Here is a 24,885-nt window from a genome sequence, read left to right as displayed (position 1 = left end):
AAACTAACTAGGTAGATCTGGGTCTTGGGAAGCTCAAATGGGATAACGGGAAGTTCAAGTGTGCTGAAAAGAATAAAGCTTTGTACAAATATAAGGCAGGGTCATGCTTCATTTAACATGAATAGGAATTTATTCATTTATTCATCCAATAAACATTTACAGACACACCTCATTTTATTGCACTTCACTTTATTACACTCCACAGGTGTTGCACCACAGACTTCCACCAGCAAAAACATTTAAGATTCGTTCTATTGTGGTGGTCTGGAATCAAACCCGCAGTATCTCTGAGGTCTGCCTGTTCTGATCACCCAAAGATACGTGGAGGCTCAGTGGGTTTAGAACGACAGAGACAAAGTGCTTGTACCATGACACTCACAGTCCAGAGAGGAAAGCAGATGTTTAAGGAGGAAGTTACATTTATGCTGGGCTAAGAAAGGGAAACCTCAGGATGCTTTGAGTGTTTAATGGGAGAAGCTGACCTCATTTGTGGGGTCAGGGAAGACCTCTCTGAGGAAATCACATTTCGGCTGAGACAGTAAGGTCAAGCAGTTGGTGAGGAAGGTGTACCCGGTACCAGAAATAGCAGAAGCAAAGGCCCTGAGGTGAGAGAGAGAGAAACTAGCACAATAGCTAGAGACTCAAAATTATTAGCATATGACAATTTGCTATACAACAATTACTTATCTTTCATTCATGGAAATAAAATTCCCAATGACAGTTTCAATGCTTACTTGCCCCAGTATGTCCTGGTCACTACATGACAGTATTGCTCACTCTATACCTTAACCAGTTTTTACTAAATTTTAACCCTGTGAAGCTACATTCTTTAATGTAGAATTCTATAGTCTACATCCTTATAACTTTTGTTAGCAAAATTAAACATATACTGAGAGACATGAGGAAATAAATGATTGCTGCAAAGATATTGCAATAATTCAATAGAAATTATGCTAGATTTTACCAGACAACTTAAAGTTTTTAGCTCCTCTGCATTCATTTCCCAACAATATTACCACTAATATTTATTAGTCAATTTCAACTGTAAATTTTTTTTTTAATTGGGGAATTGGGGGGATGGGAACAGTGCTGGGGGATTGGGGAAGGAGAACAGACAAGTTGCTGTTGTTTTGTTCTTCAATCTAGTTGTGGAGGACGTTGCTTCACTGGCCCAAGTTGGCACCATCATTGCGCTCTTCCCTGGAGAGGCAGATCAGTCGCCGGCTTCTGGACGGCCGCTCACTGCGGCTGCTGGCCGCTCACGCTGGCTGCTGGCCGCTCACGCTGGCTGCTGGCCACACACGGTAGCCCATGGCAACGCACTGCCACAGGGACTGCAGCCTACGCCGTCGCTGGCGACTCACGGCAGCCCAGCTCCAGGTTGAGCTGTTGTTCAGCATCTTAGCTGTGGAGGGCAGTGTCACTGGCCCTCATATGTGGGATCCGAACCGGGGCCCTCTGGCATCCCAAGCGAGCTCTTAACCATCGCGCCACTCGGCCGGCCCTCAACTGTAAATTTTTAATAGTTGTTGCAGTTCATGTTCATTGTAATTCTTCAAATTACATATGTCATCTAGTCCAGTGCTTTTCGAATTGTAATATGCATATGAATCACCTGTGGGTTATGTTAAAATGAAGGCTGAATATTGTGCTCTGGAGCAGGGCTGAGATTTCACGTTGTTAACAAGCTCCCAGGTGATGCTGATGCTGCTGGTCCAGGGACCATGTTTTGAATAGTAAGGATCTAGATCAGACTGAAAAAAACCATTATTTTCTTTCAGTATTGTAAACTTCAATTTTAAAAATGAAATTGCAGTTTCCAATGTTGGATAGAAAAGAAATTGATTTAAAATTTGGTTTCGGATCATAGATGGGTTGTGGAATTTGCAACTGAAATCTTTTTCTAACATTTTCTATGTGCGAGAAGTTGAAACCTATGTCAAGAGGCTCTTCAACTTATTAATTTACTTAATAAGTTAATTTATTTTTATGAATTACAGTTGGCATGCAATATTATATTAGTTTCAGGTGTACAACATAGTGATTCAATATTTTTATACATTACGAAATGGTCATGATAAATCTAGTTATATCTTGTCACACAAAAAGCTATTATAATATTATTGACTATATTCCCTATGCTGTACATTACATCCCTGTGACTTATTTATTTTATAACTGGAAGTTTGTACTTCTTAATCCCCTTCACCTCTTTCACCTATACCCACACCCCTCTCCCCTCTGGCAACCATTAGGTTGTTCTCTGTATCTATGAATCTGTTTCTGTTTTGTTTTTTCATTTGTTGTTTTTTAGATTCCACGTATAAGTAAAATTATACAGTATTTGTCTTTCTCTGTCTGACTTATTTCACATAGCATAATACCCTCTATGTCCATCCATGTTGTTGCAAATAGCAAGATTTTATTCTTTTTTATGGCTGAGTAATATTTTGTTGTATACACATACACACACACACACATGTACACACACACTCTGCAACTTATTTTAAAATCAATAATTTTTCATAAGCACCATCTAGTTTTACTTCAAAGAATTTCTTAATCCCTTTGAGGTTATTGAGCATTATGTACACCAAAATTTTTTTGTGCATTGAAGTTTCTGTAACATCTTGCTTAAACAATTAATTTTATTCAAAGCATCATGTCAAGTCAGTACTAAGCTAATAAATTTAGACATAGATGAGTTTGAAAGTATAACTTTGGCTGGTATTTTAGAGCCTATGTTCTTTATTAATATCATCATTGACAAGATCATTGCATGCTGTTTGTAATTTAGTTTTTAGTGGCATGATAGTATCAATTCAATTTTCCCATCACGTATTTAACAGTGGTTTCAAACCTATATTCAGTGTTTTTCAATACACCCAAATGTTTAACTGAAGCCGAAAAGCAGTCATATAGTTCTTGGAAGATATTTTTTAAGTTAGATAATGTCAAAGGAGATTTTGACTGCATTGTTCACTGTCAAGTTTAAGGAATGCTTAAAAAAGAAATATAGAATGGTGGCTACTTTTTTAAAAGATCTTCTATTGCAGTGTTAAATTTTCCACATGTATTTGCACCATGTCATATTTCTGGCTTTTCAATTATTTTTGTCAAGTTCAATGTTTGTAAATATTTTATTAAAATTTAAAAATAATCTTTCTCCAGTGTGATGGAAAAAAATCCCCCCAAATATTCACATACAGAAGTATTTGAGTTTAGAAATCTACAAATCTAATTATAATTATTTGTGCTACATACGTACATTAGGCATTGAATCTAAATTAATGAGTAATATTTAGCATTTTTTACTTTATCCCAAAACATTTCTTTTATAGCACCTGCTAACATTTTAATAAGTGGGTTTTGTATTTAATCCCTTTAATAATGTGTAATAGTTTTTTTGGTGTTGATATTTGATTTCTGCATAAATTTTCTTCCATGATGTTACCAAATTTTGCCAAATGAATAGTATCCTGATTTTCATACTCTTAAAATGAATTGAGTAAGTGTCTAAATGCTAGATACTGCCTCACTAAAGGTAGAATCACTTACATAATATTTTCAACAAGAGCACACCAATATTGTTTCCTATTTTCTATAGTCTCTGTTCTGCAGCACTGCCTTTCACTGCGTCCCACACATCTCTGATGCTCTTTTCTGTGTTTTCACTCCTTTTTCTTTCTGTGCTTTAATATGAATATTTTTTGCTATCTGTCTTGCAGTTCACTAATCCTCTGTTTTGCTGTTTCTAATCTGCTATGAATCCTATCGAGTGAATTATTTTTTAACAACTTTACTAAGGTAGACTATACATACGATAATAAACTACACCTATTTAAAGTATACAAATTGATGAGTTTTGACATATGTATACACCTATGAAATCACCACCATAATCAAGATTCAGATCATTCTCATCACCCTCGAAAGTTCTTTGGACCTCCTTAACTCTCATCTCCCTCCACGTCTGGTCCCAGGCAATCAGTCATCTGCTGTCACTATAGATTAGTTTGGATTTTCTAGAATTTTATGTAGACTTATACCAACATGTATTCTTTTGGTTTCAGCTTCTGTTGCTCAGTATAATTATTTTGAGATTCATCCAGTGTTGGGTGTATTGATAATTTGTTTCTTTGAGTAGTATTCCATTGTAGTCACCTGTTGATGGGTATTTGAGTTGTTTCCAATATTTTGATACTGTGAATAAAGCTACTATAAATATTTTTGTACAAGGCTTGGTGTGGTTATATTTTATCATTTCTCTTTGGTAAACACTCACGTGATAATCTTTTTGAGGTGTCAGCTTTGTTAGACTACAGTCCCCAGTTATTCTACACTATTCAACACTAATCTAGGTGTGGCTATGAAGGCATTTTTTTTTTTTTTTAGATATGATTCAAGTCCATGAGCAGTTGACTTTAACTAAGGGAGGTTATCCTAGATAAACTGGTTGGGCCTAATTCAATTAGTAGAAAGTCCTTTAAAGCAGAGTTGAGGCTCTCCTGAAGAAGAAATTCTGCCTTGAGACAGCAGCATCTGCCCTTGTCTGAGAGTTTCTTTCTGCCCTTCCTACAGCCTGCCCTCTGGATGTCACACTTGCTTAACCAGCTTTCCTCCCCACATTCAACTGCATAAATCAATTCTTTGAAATAAATCTTTTACTATACGAGGTGTAAACACAAAGTACGGTAAACGTTTAAATTTAAAAAAAAACTATTACAGTAAAAGACACATTGCCATTAATCCTCCTCAAAATACTCCCCCTTGCTTCAAACACACTTATCCCATCATTCTTGCCACTTTCTGAAGCAGCTCTGGAAGTCCTTTTTCGTGAGTGTCTTTACTTCATCCTCCATCATGACAACACTCCGTGTCACATATTGCTTCTGGTATGGCAATTTCTGTTATATAAAAACATTATGGTGTGTCCTCATCCACCTTATTCACAGGATCTGGCACTGTGTGACTTCTGGCTCTTTCCCAAAGTCAAAATGACCATGAAAGGTAAACATTTTGAATTGATTTAGGACATCGAGGCAGCCTTGACAGTGCAACTAAAGATACTCAGGAAAGAGGACTTCCAGGACTGCTTTAGAAAGTGGCAAGAATGGTGGATAAGTGTGTTTGAGGCGAGGGGGAGAATTTTGAGGGGGATTAATGGCAATGTGTGTTTTACTGTAATAATTTTTTTAATTTAAACATTCACCGTATTTTGTGATTGTACCTTGTATATCTCCTACTGGTTCTGCTTCTCTGTTTGAACCCTGGCTAATACAGATTTTGGTACTGAAAGTGGTTCTAGAGGAACAGAGTCTTAAGGACGAGTTTTTTAAATTAGTTCTGGGTTTTCTTTTCTTTTTTTTTAAAATTAAAGTTTATTGGGGTGACAACTGTTAGTAAAGTTACATAGGTTTCAGGTATATAATTCTGTAATACGTCGTCTATATATCACATTGCATGTTCACCATCCATAGTCAGTTCTCCCTCCATCACCATTTATTTGACTGGGTTTTCTTGAATTGGTTCTCTAACCTGGTTAGATTTAAAGGCACTAATGACTCTATTTCCAGTGATAAAGAGGGCACTGGTAGTCCATGGCATGATGAGTCATTGGATATTCCTGATCAAATACCTATAGGATGCGAGGATCTGAGTTACCTTAGAATATTTTGGTTCAATTAAGGAATATAATGGGATTGGTTGGTTGCTCAGTGCACTGAAGAAAGTGGGGACAAAAAGGATGAGCTCAGGGCTTCAAATTCCCAGCTCAAGTTATGCATAAATGACCTGAAAGCTCCTATTTCTGCCTTGAAAGAAGCTCTTAGGGTCAAGTTCTCTGAAAACTAAACCCAGAGCCTCATTCTGCCAGTGGCTGATAGAGATTCTGTTTCAAGTCTTTGGCAGGCTCCTATAGGTGAATCACAGTGCAGATACTTAAGATTTTGGAGCAAAGCCCTGCCAGCCTCTGCAGATAAGTACTCTCCTTTGAGAAACAGCTTTTGGCTTGCTACTGAGCCTTAGTAGACACTGAACTGGACCGTCAAGTTACCATGTGAGCTACCCTCATGAACTGTGTGTTGTCTGATCCACTAAGCCAGCGGTTCTCAACCTTCCTAATGCCGCGACCCCTTAATACAGTTCCTCATGTTGTGGTGACCCCAACCATAAAATTATTTTTGTTGCTACTCTATAACTGTAATTTTGCTACTGTTATGAATCGTAATGTAAATATCTTTTTGTTTTCCGATGGTCTTAGGTGACCGCTGTGAAAGGGTCGTTCGACCCCCAAAGGGGTCGCGACCCACAGGTTGAGAACCGCTGCCTAAGCTATAAAGTTGTATGCACACAGCAACACTCCATTATCAATGAAATGGTATATGAGAGATTGGGCTTGAATGGGTGGGCCCTGAAGGCATAAATAAATTGTATAAGGAAGTGGCCCAAATGCCCATGGCCCCTACCTGCTTACATTATCTTCTCTCTCTCAATCCACACCTATAATCTCATGGAGCATTCCCCATTACCAGTTGACTGGGGAAGAGAAAATCCAGTCTTGGTTAACAGCCTTTTTTACGATGATTCTACACAATATGCAGGCACTTGCTGAAAACGGACTGTGGCAGCACTATAGCCCATTTCTGGGATATCCTTGAAGAAAAATAGTGAAGGAAGTCTTCCTGTTGGCACAACTTCAAGCGGTGCCCCTGGTTGCTCATTTTGCCTGGAAGGAGAAATGGTCAGAAGCTCTGCTGGCCTAGAGGTCTTAGTTCCAAGGGAAGAATGCTTCTACCAGGAGATACAATGTTTCTGCTGAACTGGAAGTTGAAACTGTCACCTGGTCACTCTAGGCATCTCATGCCTTTGAATCAACAGGCAAAGATGGGAGTTCCTGTGCTGGCTGGGTTGCCTAATCTTGATTACCAAGAGGGAAATTCGATTGCTACTACGCAATGGGGCGGTATTAATGACAGTTAACTTTATAGCATAGTATTAAGTTACAGAATGTCAAAAGTGAAAAGGGAACATCACCCAAGGACTTTGCATCTTCTTTTGGAGAAAGTGTTGTGTTTTTGGTTGTGCGTAGGTTAGTTGTATAATGTTAGGTGGAAGTATGACTTTGTTATTGTCTTTATTTGGAGCTTAAGTATAGTTAACGAGATATGTAGGAGTGGGAATACTGGGTCATCAGTCTTTTTAATTTTAGCTATCCTAACAAGGGCGTCGTGCTATATCATTATGGTTTTCATTTGCAAATCTTTGGATGACTAAAATGTTGAGCATCTTTTTGTGACTTATTGGACATTTTTACTTTTTTTTTTTGGTTAGGCGTTTACTAAAACTTTTTGCCCATTGTTTTATTGGGTTGTTTTCTTATTACTGTTTTAATAGTGTTTTGTAAGTTCTGGATACAAGTCTTTTGTCATATATATTGTACTGCAAATTCCCCCTTCCCATCTGTGCCTTGCCTTTTTTTATTTTCTTAACGGTGTCTTTCAAAGAACAAAAGTTTTTAATTTTGATGACGTTAAACTTATGAATTCTTTCTTTTACGGTTCTGTTTTTTGTGTCCTAAGAAATCTGCCTATCTCAAGGTCACAAAATTTTTTTGCTTTCTTTTAGAAATTTATAGTTTTAGCTTTTTATTATCCATTTTTAGTTACTTTCCTCACGGGCTTCCTTCATTGTGTCTAAGATCTATAATTGCATTCCCCACCAATTTCAAATCTAAGAGTCAAATTTGCCATCTCCCTGGCTTTCACTCTTCATCCAATAGATTATCAAGTCTGGCCCATTTTACTCCCTAAAAAGTGCTCTTCTCTACCACCACCATCAGTTTACCTTGCCTTGACTGTGTAGTCTCAAATCCTTACCTCAATTATTGCCTTCCTCTCCCCACATTCACACTTTACTCCACATTCAGTGGTCTTCCAGCGTTCCATTCTCGCCATGCCAAGCTCTCACCCCTTGGACCTAGTTAATTTCTTCCAGCTCAGCCTTCAGACTCCAGCATGAACATACTTGACTAAATCAATCTTTGCAGTCTCACCCCACCTCCCATATAGGTTCTCTTAGCACTATGTGCCTCTAAGAAGAGATTTTACTAATTGCAAATTTTAATTTTGTCTAACTCTCCCTTTAACGTTTTCCTTCTCCACCAGATTTAAGTTTATGAGTCCAGGGACTCTGTTTTATCTCCACATTGTACTCCCAGCAACTTGAATAGGGCCTAGCACACGGGCAAAGCCTCAATATATAAGTGATGAACGAATAAATGAATTAGGAAAAAGGGATAATAAAGGAATAGGCACTTGGTTGCTTGTGATCACTTCAGTGGTAATATCAGACGCGAAATAGTAACAGCCTCTGTCTGCCCTTTTCCGAGCAGCAGACGGAAACCTGCTAGATCGGAGAAGGAAGGCCTTTCCATTCAGGGTAAGGAGAACAGGTGTATAATCCCGAGCAGAGGCCAGAAATCCACTCAAACCCGTATTGCTTCAGGTCCTCGCTCCCCAGAAAGAGGGACCAGACCAAAGGAGCTCGGTTCCGAGAAATTTCCAGGGAAGAGTCCAAGGCAGCAGCCCACCGTGGGCCACGTGCAGCGGCTCAGCTCAGTTGCCTCGCGACCGCGTGGGTGGGGGAGCGGGCTGGGGGCGGGGCTGCGCTTGCGAGGCTTGTTCCCGCCCCCTGCGGCGTGCGCGTGCCCGCCGCTGCCTCGCGCGTACGCCGCCGGCCGGGGGCGGAGGTTGTGGGCGGTGGCGGCGGGCGCACGCGCTCTCCAGTCCTTGAGCCGGTTCGCGCTCCCGCGCAGGGGCTGAGGTGGCGGTGGCGGCTGCAGCGGCGGCTGCGGCGGCTGAGGAGGCTCGTGGGGAGGGCCGGGAGGGGTGTGTGTGTGTGTGGGGGGATGGACCGGGCGCGGCGGCCGCAGCGGCAGGAGCCGGCGCTTGAGCTCGAGCTACGGCGCTGGCGGAGACGCCGGCTGCTCCTTCCCTCCCCGCGGGTGAGTGAGTACCCCCGCCCGGGTCTCTGGTTGCGGCCCTTCATGGCCCCTCCGCCCCAGGTGGGGAGAGTAGTGAGGGGAGAGTATCCCGGCGGCGCCGCCGACGCGGGCCCCACCTCCCGCTCGCGGCCTGGCGCGGCTTGGACCCCCGGCTACCCCCGCTCGGGCTAAAGCCCCGGGCCTAGGACTCGACCCCCAGCATCCCGCCGGGCCTTTTTCTTTCCTGGCTGGATCCGCTGTCATTTTGATCCTGGCGTTTCTCTCCCAACCCCCCCTCGCCTCACCCCCTTTCCAGCACCCCATCTTTAGGACCGAGGGGAGGGAGTGCCGTGTGAGGAGTTGGGCCGAAGCCCGGAGGACTGTTTGGGAGCTGGCTCTGGTGAGGGTCTGAGGCCCTATGATCTCTTGCTGGCCCTGGCGTCCCCAGAAGTTTGCCACTAGGTTTCATCCATTGCCACCTGAAACCAGTTTTGCACCTTTTGTTTTGATTTTCAACTTGTCGTTTACGGGGAGGAGGGAACCGGCTGTGCTGGAATCGGGAAGCTTACTTAGGTGGTGTAAGGTGGGAGTGGAAGCTGCCTGGGTTAGGTCTCAGAGGTCCTTTTATTGGCCCTTCTAGGAAGGGAGAAAGGATGCACCTTCCCTAAACGGGCCAGAGGTCCGTTTATAGCTTGCAAATTTCCTTTTTTTTTGGCATAAGCAAAGGTGTGTGTAGTGTTGGTCCAGCGGTTGGTTGGGTTCATTTTCTCAACAACATTGATGGTGAGGATTCCCTCCTAGGTGAATCTGCAACAGAGTTTCTTAAAGCAGCCACTTCAGCTGTTGGCCAGTTTCTCCCCTTTGCTTTGGTGACACCTTACACATCAGAGTTGGTAGATCTTAGACCAGTGCTTTTGCAGCTGCCTTTTCAACCTTACTTGTCATAGAGGAAAGGAAGATGAACATATACACACTAATCCAAAATGGATGCTGTAAGTCTGACATACTCATCAGAGGTACCTGTACATAGGCATCTCTGTTAAAGGTTTGAATTCATAAATTAGCTAATTCCCCAAAAATGAATCATTCAATCTCGGGCATAAAAAGCAGGTAGCCGCTTTAAAATAAAAACTTTGATTTGTTTATGCCTTCTGACCAGTAGCTTCACTTTTGGAAGTGATTGGTTAACTAAATCCTTGTCTTTGAAGTACCTGGGTATAGAAATTGTTGAGAAGCCTGGAGAAAACCTTATGGAAACATTAATGTGTTAAGGAAAAGATTCCTCCAAAAGGTAGATACATTTTTTTTTCTCCACTTGTGTATTAGAAGAATGAGACTCCAATTGTGAGTAGGTGGTAGTTTTACTAAAATCATGTAACAAATGATGCTTATAGGTGGGATTTTAACTCAACAATACCTTGTCCTTTACCAACAGAGTTGGCTTGTGTTTTTTTGAAATCACACACCCACTCTCTGGCTAGCATAGAAAGATTAAAAAGCTGCTTATGGCCTGTGGGTGGTAACCTTTTAATTTCTAAGGAGTTTTCAGCTGCTTACGGAAGATTGCTGATCAGCAGCATAGGAAAATTTTAGATTTAAAATTTAAAAATTCATTAGCATGTGATTTAAATCTGGTACGAGTATTAAGATTTGGCATGGTGCGGGTGCTGTGTACTATGTATAAGAAATGAGATTTCTCAGAGTATTTGCATCTTAAGATAAACAGAAGCACAGTCAGCTGACAATGTTGTGACACCTTGCAGTAGTTGAGACTTTTATGAGCACCAAAATACCTGTACAGTTTGATGAAGAAACCCAATGATCTGGACTAGTTGGTGACCACCATTTCTTTAAGCTATTTGCTCCTTTTTTTCTACTAGAATATTTCCCTTTTTCTGCAAGAGTTTTTTTATGTCCATCTTATATGTACAAAACCTGTCATGGCTGAGGACTTAAGTTTAAACTCCCCAGTGTGGCATTTATGGATCCCTCATTACTTATTCATCAAATATTTATTGAGCCTTTATTTTGTTCCAGGATTTTTTCTAAGTACTGGGCTACAGTGGGGGAACAAAACAGACAAGGTCCCTGCCGTCATTGAGCTTTATTCTGTGTGTGAAAGAATGAGGATAACAAATAAGCAAATAGACAAGGTAATTACAGGTAATGCTACAAATGAGCAATTAGCAAACTTTTTCTGTAAAGGACCAGAAAGTAAATATTTAAACTTTGAACACTGAAATTTGAATTTCATGTAATTTACCCACATCACAAATTCTTTTTTTAAATTTATTAAATTTATTGGGGTGACACTGATTAGTAAAATTACACAGGTTTCAAGTGTACATTTGTATAATATATCACCATATATTTGACCCCTCTTCTATCACCCCCAAAATATTCTTTTTGATAGCTTTTCCAACCATTTAAAATTGTAAAAACCATTCTTAGCTCATAGGCTATACAGAAACATGGGACAAGCTGGATTTGGCCTGCAGGGTGTAGTCTGACCCTTTGTAGAAAAAGTTTGCTGACTCCTGATATGAACTGAGAAGAAAATAAAACTAGCTGATGTGACAAGTGAGTGACTGGTGTGGGTGGTGGGAAGTCCACATAAGGAGAAGATACTTGAGTTGTGCTCTAAAAGATGGAAGAGCTTTCCTGGCAGATGAAACAGCAAGTGCAAGGATAGGTAGGTGGAATTGAGCTTCTATGTTTCCCCAGCATTGGACTTCCCCACATACCATTTCATTCTTGCCTTTGTGTCGTTTTTCATTGTGTTGTTCTTAACTAGGTTGTCTTCCTCCTGTTAGGTTTTAAAAGTCTACCCATTCTAGAATCTAAGACTTGGAAGAGATCTTCTTACCCAATTTCTCTCCTAAAATGTTCTCAGAGGTTTTCATCCTCTGTTTGAACACCTTTGATAACAGAAAATTCATTACTTTGAAGTAGCCTATGCCATTTTTAGATAGCTCTAATTGTTAGAGTGTTCTTTGTGTTTTAATAGGATTCAGCCTTTCCACCTTCTTTTCGTGATGCTGCTTGCCTTACAGTGCCCACAGAGTAAGCCTGCAGTGGGATTGCATCTCATCCCCAGGATTCGTTCTAAAGTCAGTACGAGACAAAAATCACATTAAGATGATAACTATGTTTGAAAATCCCTTGAATTGCTTAAAAATAATAGTGTACATGTTTTTGTATATATAATCATACATAATTATTATGCACTTTACAGACAGAGAGCCACTGAGCTTGACTGAAGGAAGGAGCAAGAGGAAGTAAATTATTATGTAGAAATGTAGGCCTTCAAACAATTTTGCTTTTTAAAACAGCTGTCAGATTCCTATCAGAGAGTGGGGGGTGGTAGAGAGTTTTAATGTGTTCCTGCTCCCTGGCATGGCTTATTTTTTTGTATTTTTACATTAAGCCTATATTACATTAATAAATATTTATAGATGTGTTGTGAATATTAAATGAGATAACATATATGGAAGCATGTGGCACATGGTAAGTGGTCAATCAGTGCAGGATTAGAATATAAATTTTTACTTCATTGGGCTCACATGAACACTGTCCTTTGAAAAGTAGAGAAGAACTAGGCCACCTGCTTCCTGTCTTTCCAAATTGCCATTTCCTGTTGTGGCTCTACTGAACAGCTGCCTCTCTCTATGTCCTTGAGTGTGGGTCACATTTTACCAGAGGTCAGCTAGTGAGTTAAATGGGTATATGATGTAACTCTTAGTTCTACCACATAACCCTTAAAGTATTTGAACACTGCTATTATGTCTCCCATTTATGCCTTCACTTTTCAGGGCTAACTATTTTTATGTCTTTTAGTTTTTTCTTATTTACCCTTCTGGTTCTTGTAAATATACCAGTTTATCATTGCACTTTTTACTTTGGTACTCTGAAGTACACTTAAGTTTGCACTGAAGTTTTATCTCTTTGATGAAGTCTTCCTTCAAAATTCTAGACCTTCTCTATATTTCTAATATACCTTTATCTGTACTTCTCAATTTAATATTTTCTTATTTTTGTATTTTATATTTGTTTCACGAGCATTTGTCTTACCTTACAATTAGACAACAAACTTCTTGAGGGCCAAGACCATGTTTTAGGCACCTTTTGTGTCCCAGATACACTGAGTAAAATTTAGGCTTGCACTAGATCATAAATATTTTACAATTAAAAAAAATAAACTTTTAAAATAAACTTTTGATTTTAGCACAATTTAGATTTACTGAATGATTGTGAAGACAGCACAGACAGTTCCTGTCTATCTCACACTCAGTTGCCCTTATTAACATCTTCCATTAGTGTGGTACATTTGTCATAATTAGTGTTCCAATGTTGATATGTTACTACTAAGTCTATACTTGATTCAGAGTTTCACAATTTTTTCCTTAATGTCCTTTTTTGTGTTCCAGGATCTCATTCAGGATGTCACATTGCATTTAATAGTTATTTCTCCTTAGCTCCTTTTGGTTGTGACAATTTCTCAGACTTTTCCCTGTTTTTAATGATGGCAATTTTGAAAATAGCTGATCAGGTGCTTTTGTAGTATGCCTTTCCTTCAACTGGGATTTGTCTGATGTTTTTCTAAGGGTTAGACTGACGTAATATGATTTTGGAAGGAAGACCACAGAGGTAAAGTGTCCTCATCACATATCAAGAGTACATATTATTGTTATGACTTAGTGTTAATATTAACCCTGATCACTTAGCTTGAGGTGGTATTTGTTTTGTTCACTGTAAAGTTACCCTTTTGTTCTTCCCTTTCTGCACCCTGGAAGAAAGTCACTATGTGTCACCCACATTTAACGAGTGATGAGTTATGCTCCACCTCCTTAAGGGTGGAGTGTCATGTAAATTTCTTTGTTCAAATTGTTCCAGCTTTGGTCTTTAGCAGCTCTTTCAGTTGGCTCCTGTATCCCTTCCCTTTGACATACTCCCATGATTATGTGTGTGTGAGCACTTTCTTTCTGACAACATAAAGTGCTTTAGGCTTATATTTTATATATCATGCTCCTATATTTGGTCATTTTCCCTAGGAAAATGGTATTAGAAACCAAGATCTGAATACTATTATAAATGTGCTAGTTGCTACTAGAGTATTGCTGCTTATAGGCCCTCTGACTGAGCAAGGAGATGTGTGTGTATGTATTGAGCTATGTGTATACACATCTATAAGTATTTCTGTATGTGACCATTTGTCTCTATATTAAGCGAAACATGAATTTATACTGATGTCTCCAACTCTAATTTCTTAACACATTGTTCATTCTAACCTCCTCCACCCCACCAGTCAGAAATCTGTCTTCTGTCTTCTGCCATCCATTTACTTAGTTCTTTAATTCCAGTGGTTTTAGAATGCTTAGACTGTGACCCTGTGGGAAAAACTATATCAACTAGAGCACAGTGCTTATGGATAGTTCCTTTGCCTTTAGTCTTACCGATTCCTCTTTTCCAGCATTACCTAGGTCAGCACCTTATTCCGTCTCCTTTGTGAGGGTGTTTCATATTCGTAATAGATTTAAATTGTTTTGTCACATTCTGCATTCCATGGTGAGATCCCTTTACCTCTTAAATGATTATTTTAAAATTTGTATACGTTGTTTATTCTTTGTGCTTTAAAGTTACATGGGTTTTGACACACTTTTAATATGTTCACCATTATGATATCATATAGAACAGTTTCACTGCTCTAAAAAATTTGTGCCTCACCTATTTAACTCCCCCCACACTAGCCCCTGGCAACCACTGATCTGTTTACTGTCTCTACAGTTTTGCTTTTTCCAGAATATTTTTAAAAATATTTTTGAATGATTTTTATGAACACAACAATTTGTTAAGTAGTGGGAGATACAGGTACTTGATAACTAACACTTGGAAACCTTTTTTTTTTCCTATTGAGGTAAAATTCATATAACACAAAATTCATTTTAACCATTTAAAATGTACAGATCAGAAGCTTTTAGTATAGTCACAATGCTGTGCAACCACCATCACTATCTAATTCCAGAACATTTTTATCACTCCAAAAAGAAGCCCCATATCCATTAAGCAGACCCCCTCATCCTCTGACAATCACAAGTCTGATTTTTGTCTGTATGGATTTGCCTGTTCTGGACATTACATTTAAATGGAGTAGTATAATATATGGCCTTTTGTTTCTGACTTCTTTTACTTCATGTTTTTAAAGTTCATCCATGTTGTAGCATGTTTCAATACTTAATGACTTTCTTATGAATGGATAATAATAGTCCACTGTATGGCAGTACCACATTTTGTTTATTCATCAGTTGATGGGCATGTGAGTTGTTTTCACTTTTTGGCTATTGTGAATAATGAACATTCATGTATAAGTTTTTGTTGAACATATGTTTTAAATTCTTTTGGGTATATAATGTATTTCTTTTGATAAATTTTGTTTTCACGTTAAAAGGAAAGTTACCTGATGACTTAACTTGTGCTAAATAAAGGCTACTTTCTCCTGGCATGATATTCATCAGTGAATACTGAAATCCCATAATTTTCTTGTTGTCATTAGAGAGTAAAGAATTTTGGTGCAGATGGGGTTACAGTAGGTAACCTTCCCCTAGAATTCTGCTAGAGGAACATCCTGATTCATACCATTTAGTTACCTTTCTGAGAGTAGCAAGTAGTCAGTCACTGTGAAGTTGGATTATAAGATCTGATTGTGGTCTTGAGGAGTCTCAGTTTATGAATTGTGCTTATGTATTCAGAGAGATGGTAGGCAGGATTCCCATTCTGTAATCTATTTGGCATCAATGACATTACAAAGATTTTATTCTTACTAACCACATTCCCTCTGAGGTTTGGACTATAATAGAGTGGCATTAAATATTAGTGGTTTTTTTCCTATTTCAGCACCCAACCCTGAAGCTTGTTTTGCAGTTATTGCTTTGACACCTTTGCTTTGATAAATATACTTTCCTCAGGAAGACTTGGTAAAAGTTTTCTTCTTTTACCAGTTTGGGGTAACCTGACCCAATTCTTTGAAATCAAATGATGTTTTTCAGACTTCTTGAAAGCGAGGAACATTCTTTGCTGTCTTTGTAGCTTCTAAATGACTTTGGGGTTCCCTGGAGGCAATGGTAAATAGATAAATTATATATTAACCATCATACTTTATCCCAAGTAACTGCACTGTAGGCAAACCCTTTAAAAGAGTTGGTGTAATAGAACACTGGTCTGGAACCAAGAGTTTAATTTTACTTCTCTAAAGGACTCACTTTCTGTTATTGGACAAATAGCTTACGCCTTGGGACTTCTTTTTGTAAGAAGAAAATATTGACTCTCTAATTTACAGGAATGTGATGGGGAATGAGTTCTATTAAGATACTTTATTATTTTTCTGGAAGACAGGTATATTATGAAAATTCTTATTAGTGCTTTCCTCCCGTATTTCAATAATGTAGATGAATCTGCTGTCATAATAAAAGCCTTTGTCAAGTACCCTGTGTGTATTCTATTTACCATTTCCAGTCTCTTCATTTTTCTGTATAGTTCCAGAATTCTACCTGGTACATTTTCCTTCTGAATGAGGGACTTCTTTTAACATTTCTTGTGGTGCAGGTTTGCTGGTGATGATGAATCCTCTGAGCTTTTTTTTGTATGATGAAGAACTTTTTAATTTGCCTTGATTTATAGATGCCGTTTTCACTGGTTATAGAATTCTAAGTTGACAGTCTTTTTCCCTCCCCCCCCGGTACTTTAAAGATGTTGTTGCTTCATTGTCTTCTGGCCTGCATTGTTTCCAATGAGAAGTTGGCTCTCATCTTTATCCCTCTGTACATAATGTGTGGTTGTTTTCTTCTGGCTGCCTTTTGTTTTTCTTTCAATTTTTAAAAACTGAGGTATACACACAACATAAATTTTACCATGTTAACCATTTAAGTGTACTGTTCAGTGGCGTTAAGTACATTCATATACTTAGAATTCTTCGTATTCGTGGAATTCTTTTCATCTTGCAGAACTGAAACGCTGTACCTATTAAACAATAACCCCTCATTCCCCCTTTCACCAGCTTCTGGCTACCACCATTCTACTTTCTGTTTCTGAATTTGACTACTCTAGGTACCTCATATAACTGGAATCACACAGTGTTTGTCTTTAGTGACGGGCTTGTTTCACTTAGCATAATGTTGTCCAGGTTCATCCATGTTGTATCGTATGTCAGAATTTCCTTCCTTTTTAAGGCTGAATAATATTCCATTGTAGGTATATACTACGTTTTGTGCATCCATTTATCTGTTGATGGACACGTGGGGTATTTTCACGTTTTAACTATTGTAAATAATGCTGCTATAAACATAGGTATACAAGTGTCTTTTCAAGATCCTGCTTGTACTTATTTTGGCTGTATACCCAGATGTGGAATTGCTGTATCATATGGTAATCCTGTGTTTAAATTTTGAGGAACCACCATACTGTTTTCCACAGCAGCTGCATGATTTTACATTCCCATCAGCAGTGCATAAGGGTTTCAGTTTCTTCACATTCTTGCTAACATTGTTATTTTCTGTTATTCTTTATTCTTTATTTTTTTAGTAGCCATCTCAATGAGTATGAGGTTGGCATCTCATTGGGTTTTGATGTGCATTTCCCTAACAGTTATATTGAGCATCTTTTATATGCTTACTGGTTTTCATATGTCTTTGGACAAATGTCTCTTCAAGTGTTTTGCACATTTTTGAATTAGGTTGTTCGTTATTTTGTGGTTGAATTATAGGCACTCTTTCTATATTCTAGATATTAATTACTTATCAGATATATGATTTGCAAATATTTTCTCTCATTCTGTGTTCCTCTGGCTGCTTTTAAGACTTGTGTTTCTTATCTCTGGTTTTAAGCAATTTGGTTTTGATTATTCCTTGGTAAAATTTTAATTTTCTTCATGTTTCTTTTCTTTTTTTAAAAAAAAGATTTTTATTGGGGAATTGGGGGAGGGGAACAGACAAGTTGCTGTCCTTTTGTTCTTCAGTCTAGTTGTAGAGGACGTTGCTTCACTGGCCCATGTTGGTATTATCATTGCGCTCTTCCCGGCTGAGGCAGATCAGTCGCCGGCCACCGGATGGCCGCTCACAGCGGCTCTTGGCAGCTCACACCGGCTGCCGGCTGCTCACACTGGCTGCCGGCTGCTCACACTGGCTGCCGGTCACTCACGGTAGCTTATGGCAGCCCACTGCAGCAGGGGCTGCAGCCTATTCCGTCGCCGGCGAGTCACAGCCGCCCAGCTCCAGGTTGAGCTGTTGTTCACCATCTTAGCTGTAGAGGGCAGCGTCACTGGCCCTCATATGTGGAATCCGAACTGGGGCTTGCTGCTCAGAGCTGGCGTCCCAAGCCAGTTCTTAACCAACACGCCACTCGGCTGGCCCTTCTTCATGTTTCTTGTGCTTGGTGTTTGTTGAGCTTCTTGGATCTGTGGGTTTATAGTTTTTATAAAATTTGGAAAAATTTTGGATATTATTTCTTCAAATCCTGCCCCCCCCCCGCCAAGATTCCAGTTACACATATATTAGGCTCCTTGAGTTTGTCCCATTGCTCGCTGATGCTGTGCTCTTTTTTTCTTGGTCTTGTATTCTAGGTTTCATTTTGTATAGTTTCTATTGTGATGTCTTTACTTTCACTAATCTTTTTTTCTGCATTATTTTACCTGCTGTTAATCCCATTCCTTGTATTTCATTTCGGCCTACAACATATTCTATAATTGGTAATTTGACAGGTATTAAGAAATACTCCCTTAATTTGCTGTCAAAATATAACAGATTCCTAGTTTTGTAAGACATCTGACAAGGGTACACAAAACCACCCTTTGTGTCAAATTAACTTGGATGTCCCTCAGTGTCCACATTAACTATATTTTTCTGCCAGACCTACTTATATATTTTTGCGTGATTATTCTACATTTTCTGCTGACATAGACATCTTCATTAGTAGTTCTACAATATTTGTTTTATAAGGCACCAGGGACCTTGGCCTGTTTTCCAGATTACCTAATATTATTTGTCTGTGTTTAGTTGTATGATATGACCATCATCTTGCTATAAAGAACATGAAATAGATTTTTATATTTTGTTTATTATACTGCTTATTTATTATTAATCTGAGAGCTAGATCACCTGATGAAGTCTATCTTTGATTACTGCTGTCATTGATAACCCCAGTGTAAGTTGGGCCTGCCCACTTGTATTACCTCCACGTGATCTTTTAATGTTCACTAATACCAACTTGAAAAATTTTGCAGACTGATAACTGGTAATTGTTTGCCAGCCAGTCATTTGCATTCAGTAGTATTTCTTTTCTTGCTCCTCTGTCCCAGCAGGTATTACTCTCTCGAGAAGACACACCCACAGTTAGCACTTTCTTCAGATGCTGACACTTGGTAAGCAGCTGCCCTTGATCACAAGATTTAGAAGACAGTCTCCATCCTCCCAGATTGGATCTCTTTTCACGTGGATCTTCTATTTCTATGTCTTTTTAAAAAATAACTTTTTGGGAGATATTTTGGATTACAACTTTTCATCCTCATCTATGCAAAGAAAGGAAAGAAGTTGTGCTGGGATTTTGAGGAGGTATGTTTTTTTTCTTCTATTGCAAAATTCCATCACTTAGGCACTCAATGCAGTATGGAATTATATAACCATGACTTTCCTCAGTAGAACTCAGTTCTCATTCATTCACTTGTTCCATCTTTTATCCTATTCTCTTTTTTTTAGGAGTTGTCATAGCTCAATAAGAACTTTCTTTCTTTTTAAAAGATTTTTCTTGGGGAATTAGGGAAGGGGAACAGTGTTGGGGAATTGGGGAAGGGGACTAGCCAAGTTGTTTTCATTCAGTATTAGTTGTGGAGGGCGCAGCAAGTTCAGCTCCAAGTCTAGTCGCCATACGGCCGCCCATCAGCAGCTTGCGGGGCCGCTCAGCTCAAGGTGCCCTGCTCAATCTTAGTTGCAGGTGGGCATATTCCACCATCCCATGCAGGAGTCCAACCGGCAACCTTGTTGTTAGGAGCACGTGCTCTCACCAGCTGAGCCATCCTGCCACTATGTTGGCAGGTGCAGCTTAGCTCGAGCGCAGCTCACTGACCCATGTGAGAATAGAACCTGCGACTCTGTTGCTCAGAACTTGCGCTCTTAACCAACTGAGCCACTCAGCTAGTCCAATAACTTTCTTTTTTTTTTTTAAATTTTTATTGGGGAATTGGGGGATGGGAACAGACAAGTTGCTGTCTTTTTGTTCTTCAGTCTAGTTGTGGAGGACGTTGCTTCACTGGCCCAAGTTGGCACCATCATTGCGCTCTTTCCGGGTGAGGCAGATCAGTAGCTGGCTTCTGGACGGCCGCTCACAGTGGCTTGAGGGCTGCTCATGCTGGCTGCTGGCTACACATGGTAGCCCATGGCAACCCACTGCAGCAGGGGCTGCAGCCTAAGCTGTCGCCAGCGACTCACAGCAACCCAGCTCCAGGTTGAGCTGTTGTTCACCATCTTAGCTGTAGAAGGCAGCGTCACTGGCCCTCATATGTGGGATCCGAACCGGGGCTCTCTGGCGTCCCAAGCCAGCTCTTAACCAACGCGTCACTCCGCCGGCCCCAATAAGAACTTTCTTGATGTGCAATGTAACAGCTAATTTCTTACATCCTTCCTAAATGTTATTGGACTCTGGGTTAGATTTTATAAGTAAGGAAGCAGTTTGAATTCTTGTTCCTCAGGTTGAGATTGTTGAACTGACTTTGTTGAACTGAGTTTATTTGTTCCCATTCTGCACAGACACTGGATGGTTTGGGAACGCTTAGTATCTTTAGTATAACATATGGCTATATGCTTTTATAATCTGCTTCAATCTCATTTGCAAGAAGAGGTGTGATATAGAGTTTTTGAGCTCAAAATCAAGAGACTTCAGTCCTAGTTTTACATTATTACTGCCATCCTTTGAGAGTTAAAGTATGTTTGTTTTCTCACCTCTAAAATGGGCTTATCATTATTTGTTTTACACAAACCTCATGGGATTGTTGAGGATCAGATGAGAAAAGTTGTGTGGGAAGACTATTTTGTTGATACAAAGGATTGTTATTGCATTGTGGAGGACTATAGGCAAAATTTTTTTTCACTCAAAGACTCAGTTTTTCATTTCTGCAAACTTTTTGATGACACAGTCCTATCATGAATCATGAATCAGATTTTTAAAACTCTGTGCTCAATTATGGATAAATAGTAGTGTTTACAGTGCCTAATTACATTGTATGGGCTAAGTATATTTTAGAAAGTGAATTTGTTGATTGTGATGCTGAGAAAACATCAGTTTGTGTGGTAAGGAACCATTTTATATGATTTATTGGATAGTGCTTTGAAAGAAACCTTATTTGTTTATTGTTTCATGCATTTAAAATATTTACTGAGTGCTTACTGTGTTCTAAGGAAGAAAAACACACAAATCTCTGCCTTCTTAGAGCTTACTTTACACATTATATATATGTATATATATATACATATATATATATATATATATATATATATATAAAATAGACAAATAAAAATGCAGTTTTTTAACCTATGGTGACAAGTTCTAATGAGAAAAGTAATAGTGGGAAAGAGGAATAGGGCATAATCAGGGGAAGGATTGAGTGTTCACAGCCTCACAAATAAGGCTTTTTGAAAGAGATGAGAGAATATAAGAGCATTCCAGGCATAGCACATGGTAAGGGCAACCCTTGAGGAATGGCAAGGGTTGGGGGGCGGGGGGTGTGTATGCTTATATTGTGGTACCTTATGTAAATACTTTTCAAACTTTACTGTGCACATGAATTGTTAAAATTCAGATTCTAATTTTGTAGGTCTGAGGTGGGGCCAGTTTCTAATAAGCTCCCAGTTGCTGCTGGTCCTGTTGGTTTTTTGTAGGACTTTAGCTTTTCCATTGAGTGAAATGGGAAGTCCTTGGAGAGTTTTGGGCAGTGGTATGACATGATCTGATTTCCATTTTGACATTATCATTCCTCTGGCTGCTGTGTTGGTAATATACTGATGGTGGATTGGGCAAGTGCAAAATCAGGAATACCACTTAAGAGGCTATTGCTATAATCCAAGTGAGAAAAGATGACAGTTTGCACTGGGGGTAGCAGTGAATATGGTGACATATAGTCTGATTCTGGACATACTTTTCAAGTAAAGTCAACTAGTTTTGCTGATAGATTGGATGTGTTCTGGAAAAGAAAGAAAGAAGTTAAGGATGACGCCAGGATTTTTACTCTTGAGTTCCTGGAAGGATGGCATTGCCATTTATTGAGATAAGGAAGCCTGAAAGAGGAACAAGTTCGGAGGGGAAAAACAGGAGCTCAGTGTTGGACATACTGCATTACAGATACCTATTTGACTTAGTAGAGATGTTGAATAGGTAATTGGGTTTGTGAATCTGAAATTCAGGAGAGAGGATCTGATGGAGGTGTACCTCTGGGTGTTGACAAATAGATTGTATTTAAAGTCAGGAAGGTGTATGAGATCACCAAGGAAGTGAGTAGCCATAGAAGAAAGAAGAGGTTGAAGATCTTAGTTAACTCTGGAGTAGAACAGAGTTTAGAGGTCTTGGAGGAGGTGAGGAAAAACAATCAAAGGAGATTTAGTAACACCAGCCAGAGAGGTAGGAAGAAAACCAAGTGGGAGGGTGCCCTGAGCCAAATGAGGAAAATGTTTCAAGGAGTAGGAAGTGATCAACTGTTGTCAAATACTACAATTAAGATGAAGGCTGAAAACCTTTTGATGTAGCAATGTGGAAGCTATTGGTAACCTTGGTAAAGAATAGTTATGAAACCGGAGGCCAACTGAGTCCGGGGCTCTTGCTGCCTGCACCGCTCAGCCAGTAGACCAACACAGGAGTTGGGCTATTTAGAATAAGTGTTTGTTTGTTTGTTTGTTTGTTTGTTTATTTTTTTTAGATTTTTTTTTAAATTGGGGAATTGGGGGATGGAAACAGACAAGTTGCTGTCTTTTTGTTCTTCAGTCTAGTTGTGGAGGACATTGCTTCACTGGCCCAAGTTGGCACCATCATTGTGCTCTTCCCGGGTGAGGCAGATCAGTCGCCGGCTTCTGGATGGCCGCTCACAGCGGCTGCTGGCTGCTCACGCTGACTGCTGGCTGCTCACGCTGGTTGCTGGCTACACACGGTAGCCCATGGCAACCCACTGCAGCAGGGGCTGTAGCCTAAGCCTTCGCCTGCGACTCACAGCAGCCCAGCTCCAGGTCGAGCTGTTGTTCAGCATCTTAGCTGTAGAGGGCAGTGTCACTGGCCCTCATATGTGGGATCCGAACTGGGGCCCTCTGGTTGGGCTGTTGTTCAGCATCTTAGCTGTGGAGGGCAGTGTCACTGGCCCTCATATGTGGAATCCGAACCAGGGCCCTTTGGCATCCCAAGCCAGCTCTTAACCAACGCGCCACTCAGCCAGCCCAAGAATAAGTGTTTATTATCAGAACACCAGTAGTCTGAGAAGGCAGCGAGTTAACACCTCCAAAAACTGCCTTAACATTCTCAGACCGGCTTGGGGGTATTTAAGGGAAAATTTGGGCATTCCTCTAGAGGTTCCGGGGGTCTGCATGGAGCCTTCCCTCTGGCAGTGTGATTCTCTGGTGGAGTCTGCAACCTTGGAACAATGATGGGAAACAAAGCCTGGAAAGAATACTAGACCATAGAGGTTGTGATCAATAAGCCTACGGGTATTAATCATAAGTTTCTGGGTAATTTTCTAAAACAGGGAACTAGGTGGGATGGGACATTCCGAGCTCAAGCTGCAGGGGCATGATCTATCCTTAAGCTATAGGTCAAGGAAGGGTGAGGCCAGGGGACTTTCTGAGGGGCACCAACCGGGCCCTGCTTTAGTTTCAGTGGGGCAGTGGAGGTAAAAGTCTGTTTGGAGATGTTGCCTTTCCAATAGCAAAATATTTCTAAATGCTGATGAGATTGGACACTTAGGTAACAGTCTATAAATTTAGGTAATAGCCGTGATAGGAGAAGATTTAGTATTATGTTTAGTATGTTTAGTATTATTAGCAACTGGCTTGATTAATTGTTCATTTATAATACTATTGGAAAATATACTTTGAGATCTTTAGGGCATTCTAAACCACTGATTATTATTTTTTTTCCCCCAAAGATTTTATTGGGGAATTGGGGAAGGGAAACAGTGTTGGGAATTGGGGAAGGGGAACAGCCAAGTTGTGCTTCAATCTTAGTTGTGAAGGGCGCAGCTAGCTCAGCTCCAAGTCCAGTCACCATCCGGCCGCCCTTTGGCAGCTCGCTGCGCCATTCAGTGCAAGGTGCTGTATTCAATCTTAGTTGCGGGTGGGTGTCGCCCACCATCCCATGTGGGAGTTGAACCGGAAACCTTGTTGCTAAGAGCACACGCTCTAACCACGGAGCCATCCACCGCTCGTAGGCAGCTCAGGGCAGCTCAGCTCAAGGTGCTGTTTTCAACCTTAGTTGTGGGTAAGCGTAGCCCACCATCCCATGTGGGAGTTGAACCGGAAACCTTGTTGTTAGGAGCATGTGCTTTCACCAGCTGAGCCATCTTGCCACCTTTTGGCAGCTCAGCGGCAGCTCAGCTTGGGTGCAGCTCACTGGCCCATGTGGGAATCGAACTGGTGACCGTGTTGCTGAGACCTTGTGCTCTTAACCAACTGAGCCACTCGGCCGGCGCAGCTAAACCACTGATTCTTAGTTCCCAAATTTTTGTTTAATGTTTTCAGAGTTTAAAATCATCCTTAGTAGTTATTATGAAAAAGAAGAGGGCCGGCCGAGTGGCGTGTTGGTTAAGAGCTGGTTTGGGATGCTAGAGGGCCCCAGTTCGGATCCCACATATGAGGGCCAGTGACGCTGCCCTCTACAGCTAAGATGCT

The 24,885-nt window shown here is 40.2% G+C and overlaps 1 protein-coding gene across 12 annotated transcripts in view; it reads left to right on the top strand.

Moving 5' to 3' along the window:
* The first annotated feature begins 8,881 nt into the window (after nt 1-8,881).
* Nucleotides 8,882-24,885, top strand: part of TMCC1 (transmembrane and coiled-coil domain family 1) — a 222,694-nt gene continuing 206,690 nt past the window's right edge. For 2 of the 12 annotated variants that reach the window (XM_019646012.1, XM_019646013.1), the window contains exons 1-3: nt 8,885-9,004; nt 11,021-11,136; nt 19,329-19,581. The gene's annotated coding sequence lies outside the window, so the exon portion shown is untranslated. Of the gene's footprint in view, nt 9,005-11,020; nt 11,137-11,990; nt 12,094-19,328; nt 19,582-24,885 lie in introns of all 12 variants that reach the window. The other 10 variants (XM_019646006.1, XM_019646004.1, XM_019646002.1 and 7 more) reach the window with 10 other exon arrangements.

The sequence above is a fragment of the Hipposideros armiger genome, unplaced genomic scaffold (assembly GCF_001890085.2).
Source record: "Hipposideros armiger isolate ML-2016 unplaced genomic scaffold, ASM189008v1 scaffold_96, whole genome shotgun sequence".
NCBI classification, from domain to species: Eukaryota; Metazoa; Chordata; class Mammalia; order Chiroptera; family Hipposideridae; genus Hipposideros; species Hipposideros armiger.
The sequence above is the reverse complement of the archived record's forward strand: the minus strand, read 5'-3'. Positions and strand labels throughout refer to the sequence as shown.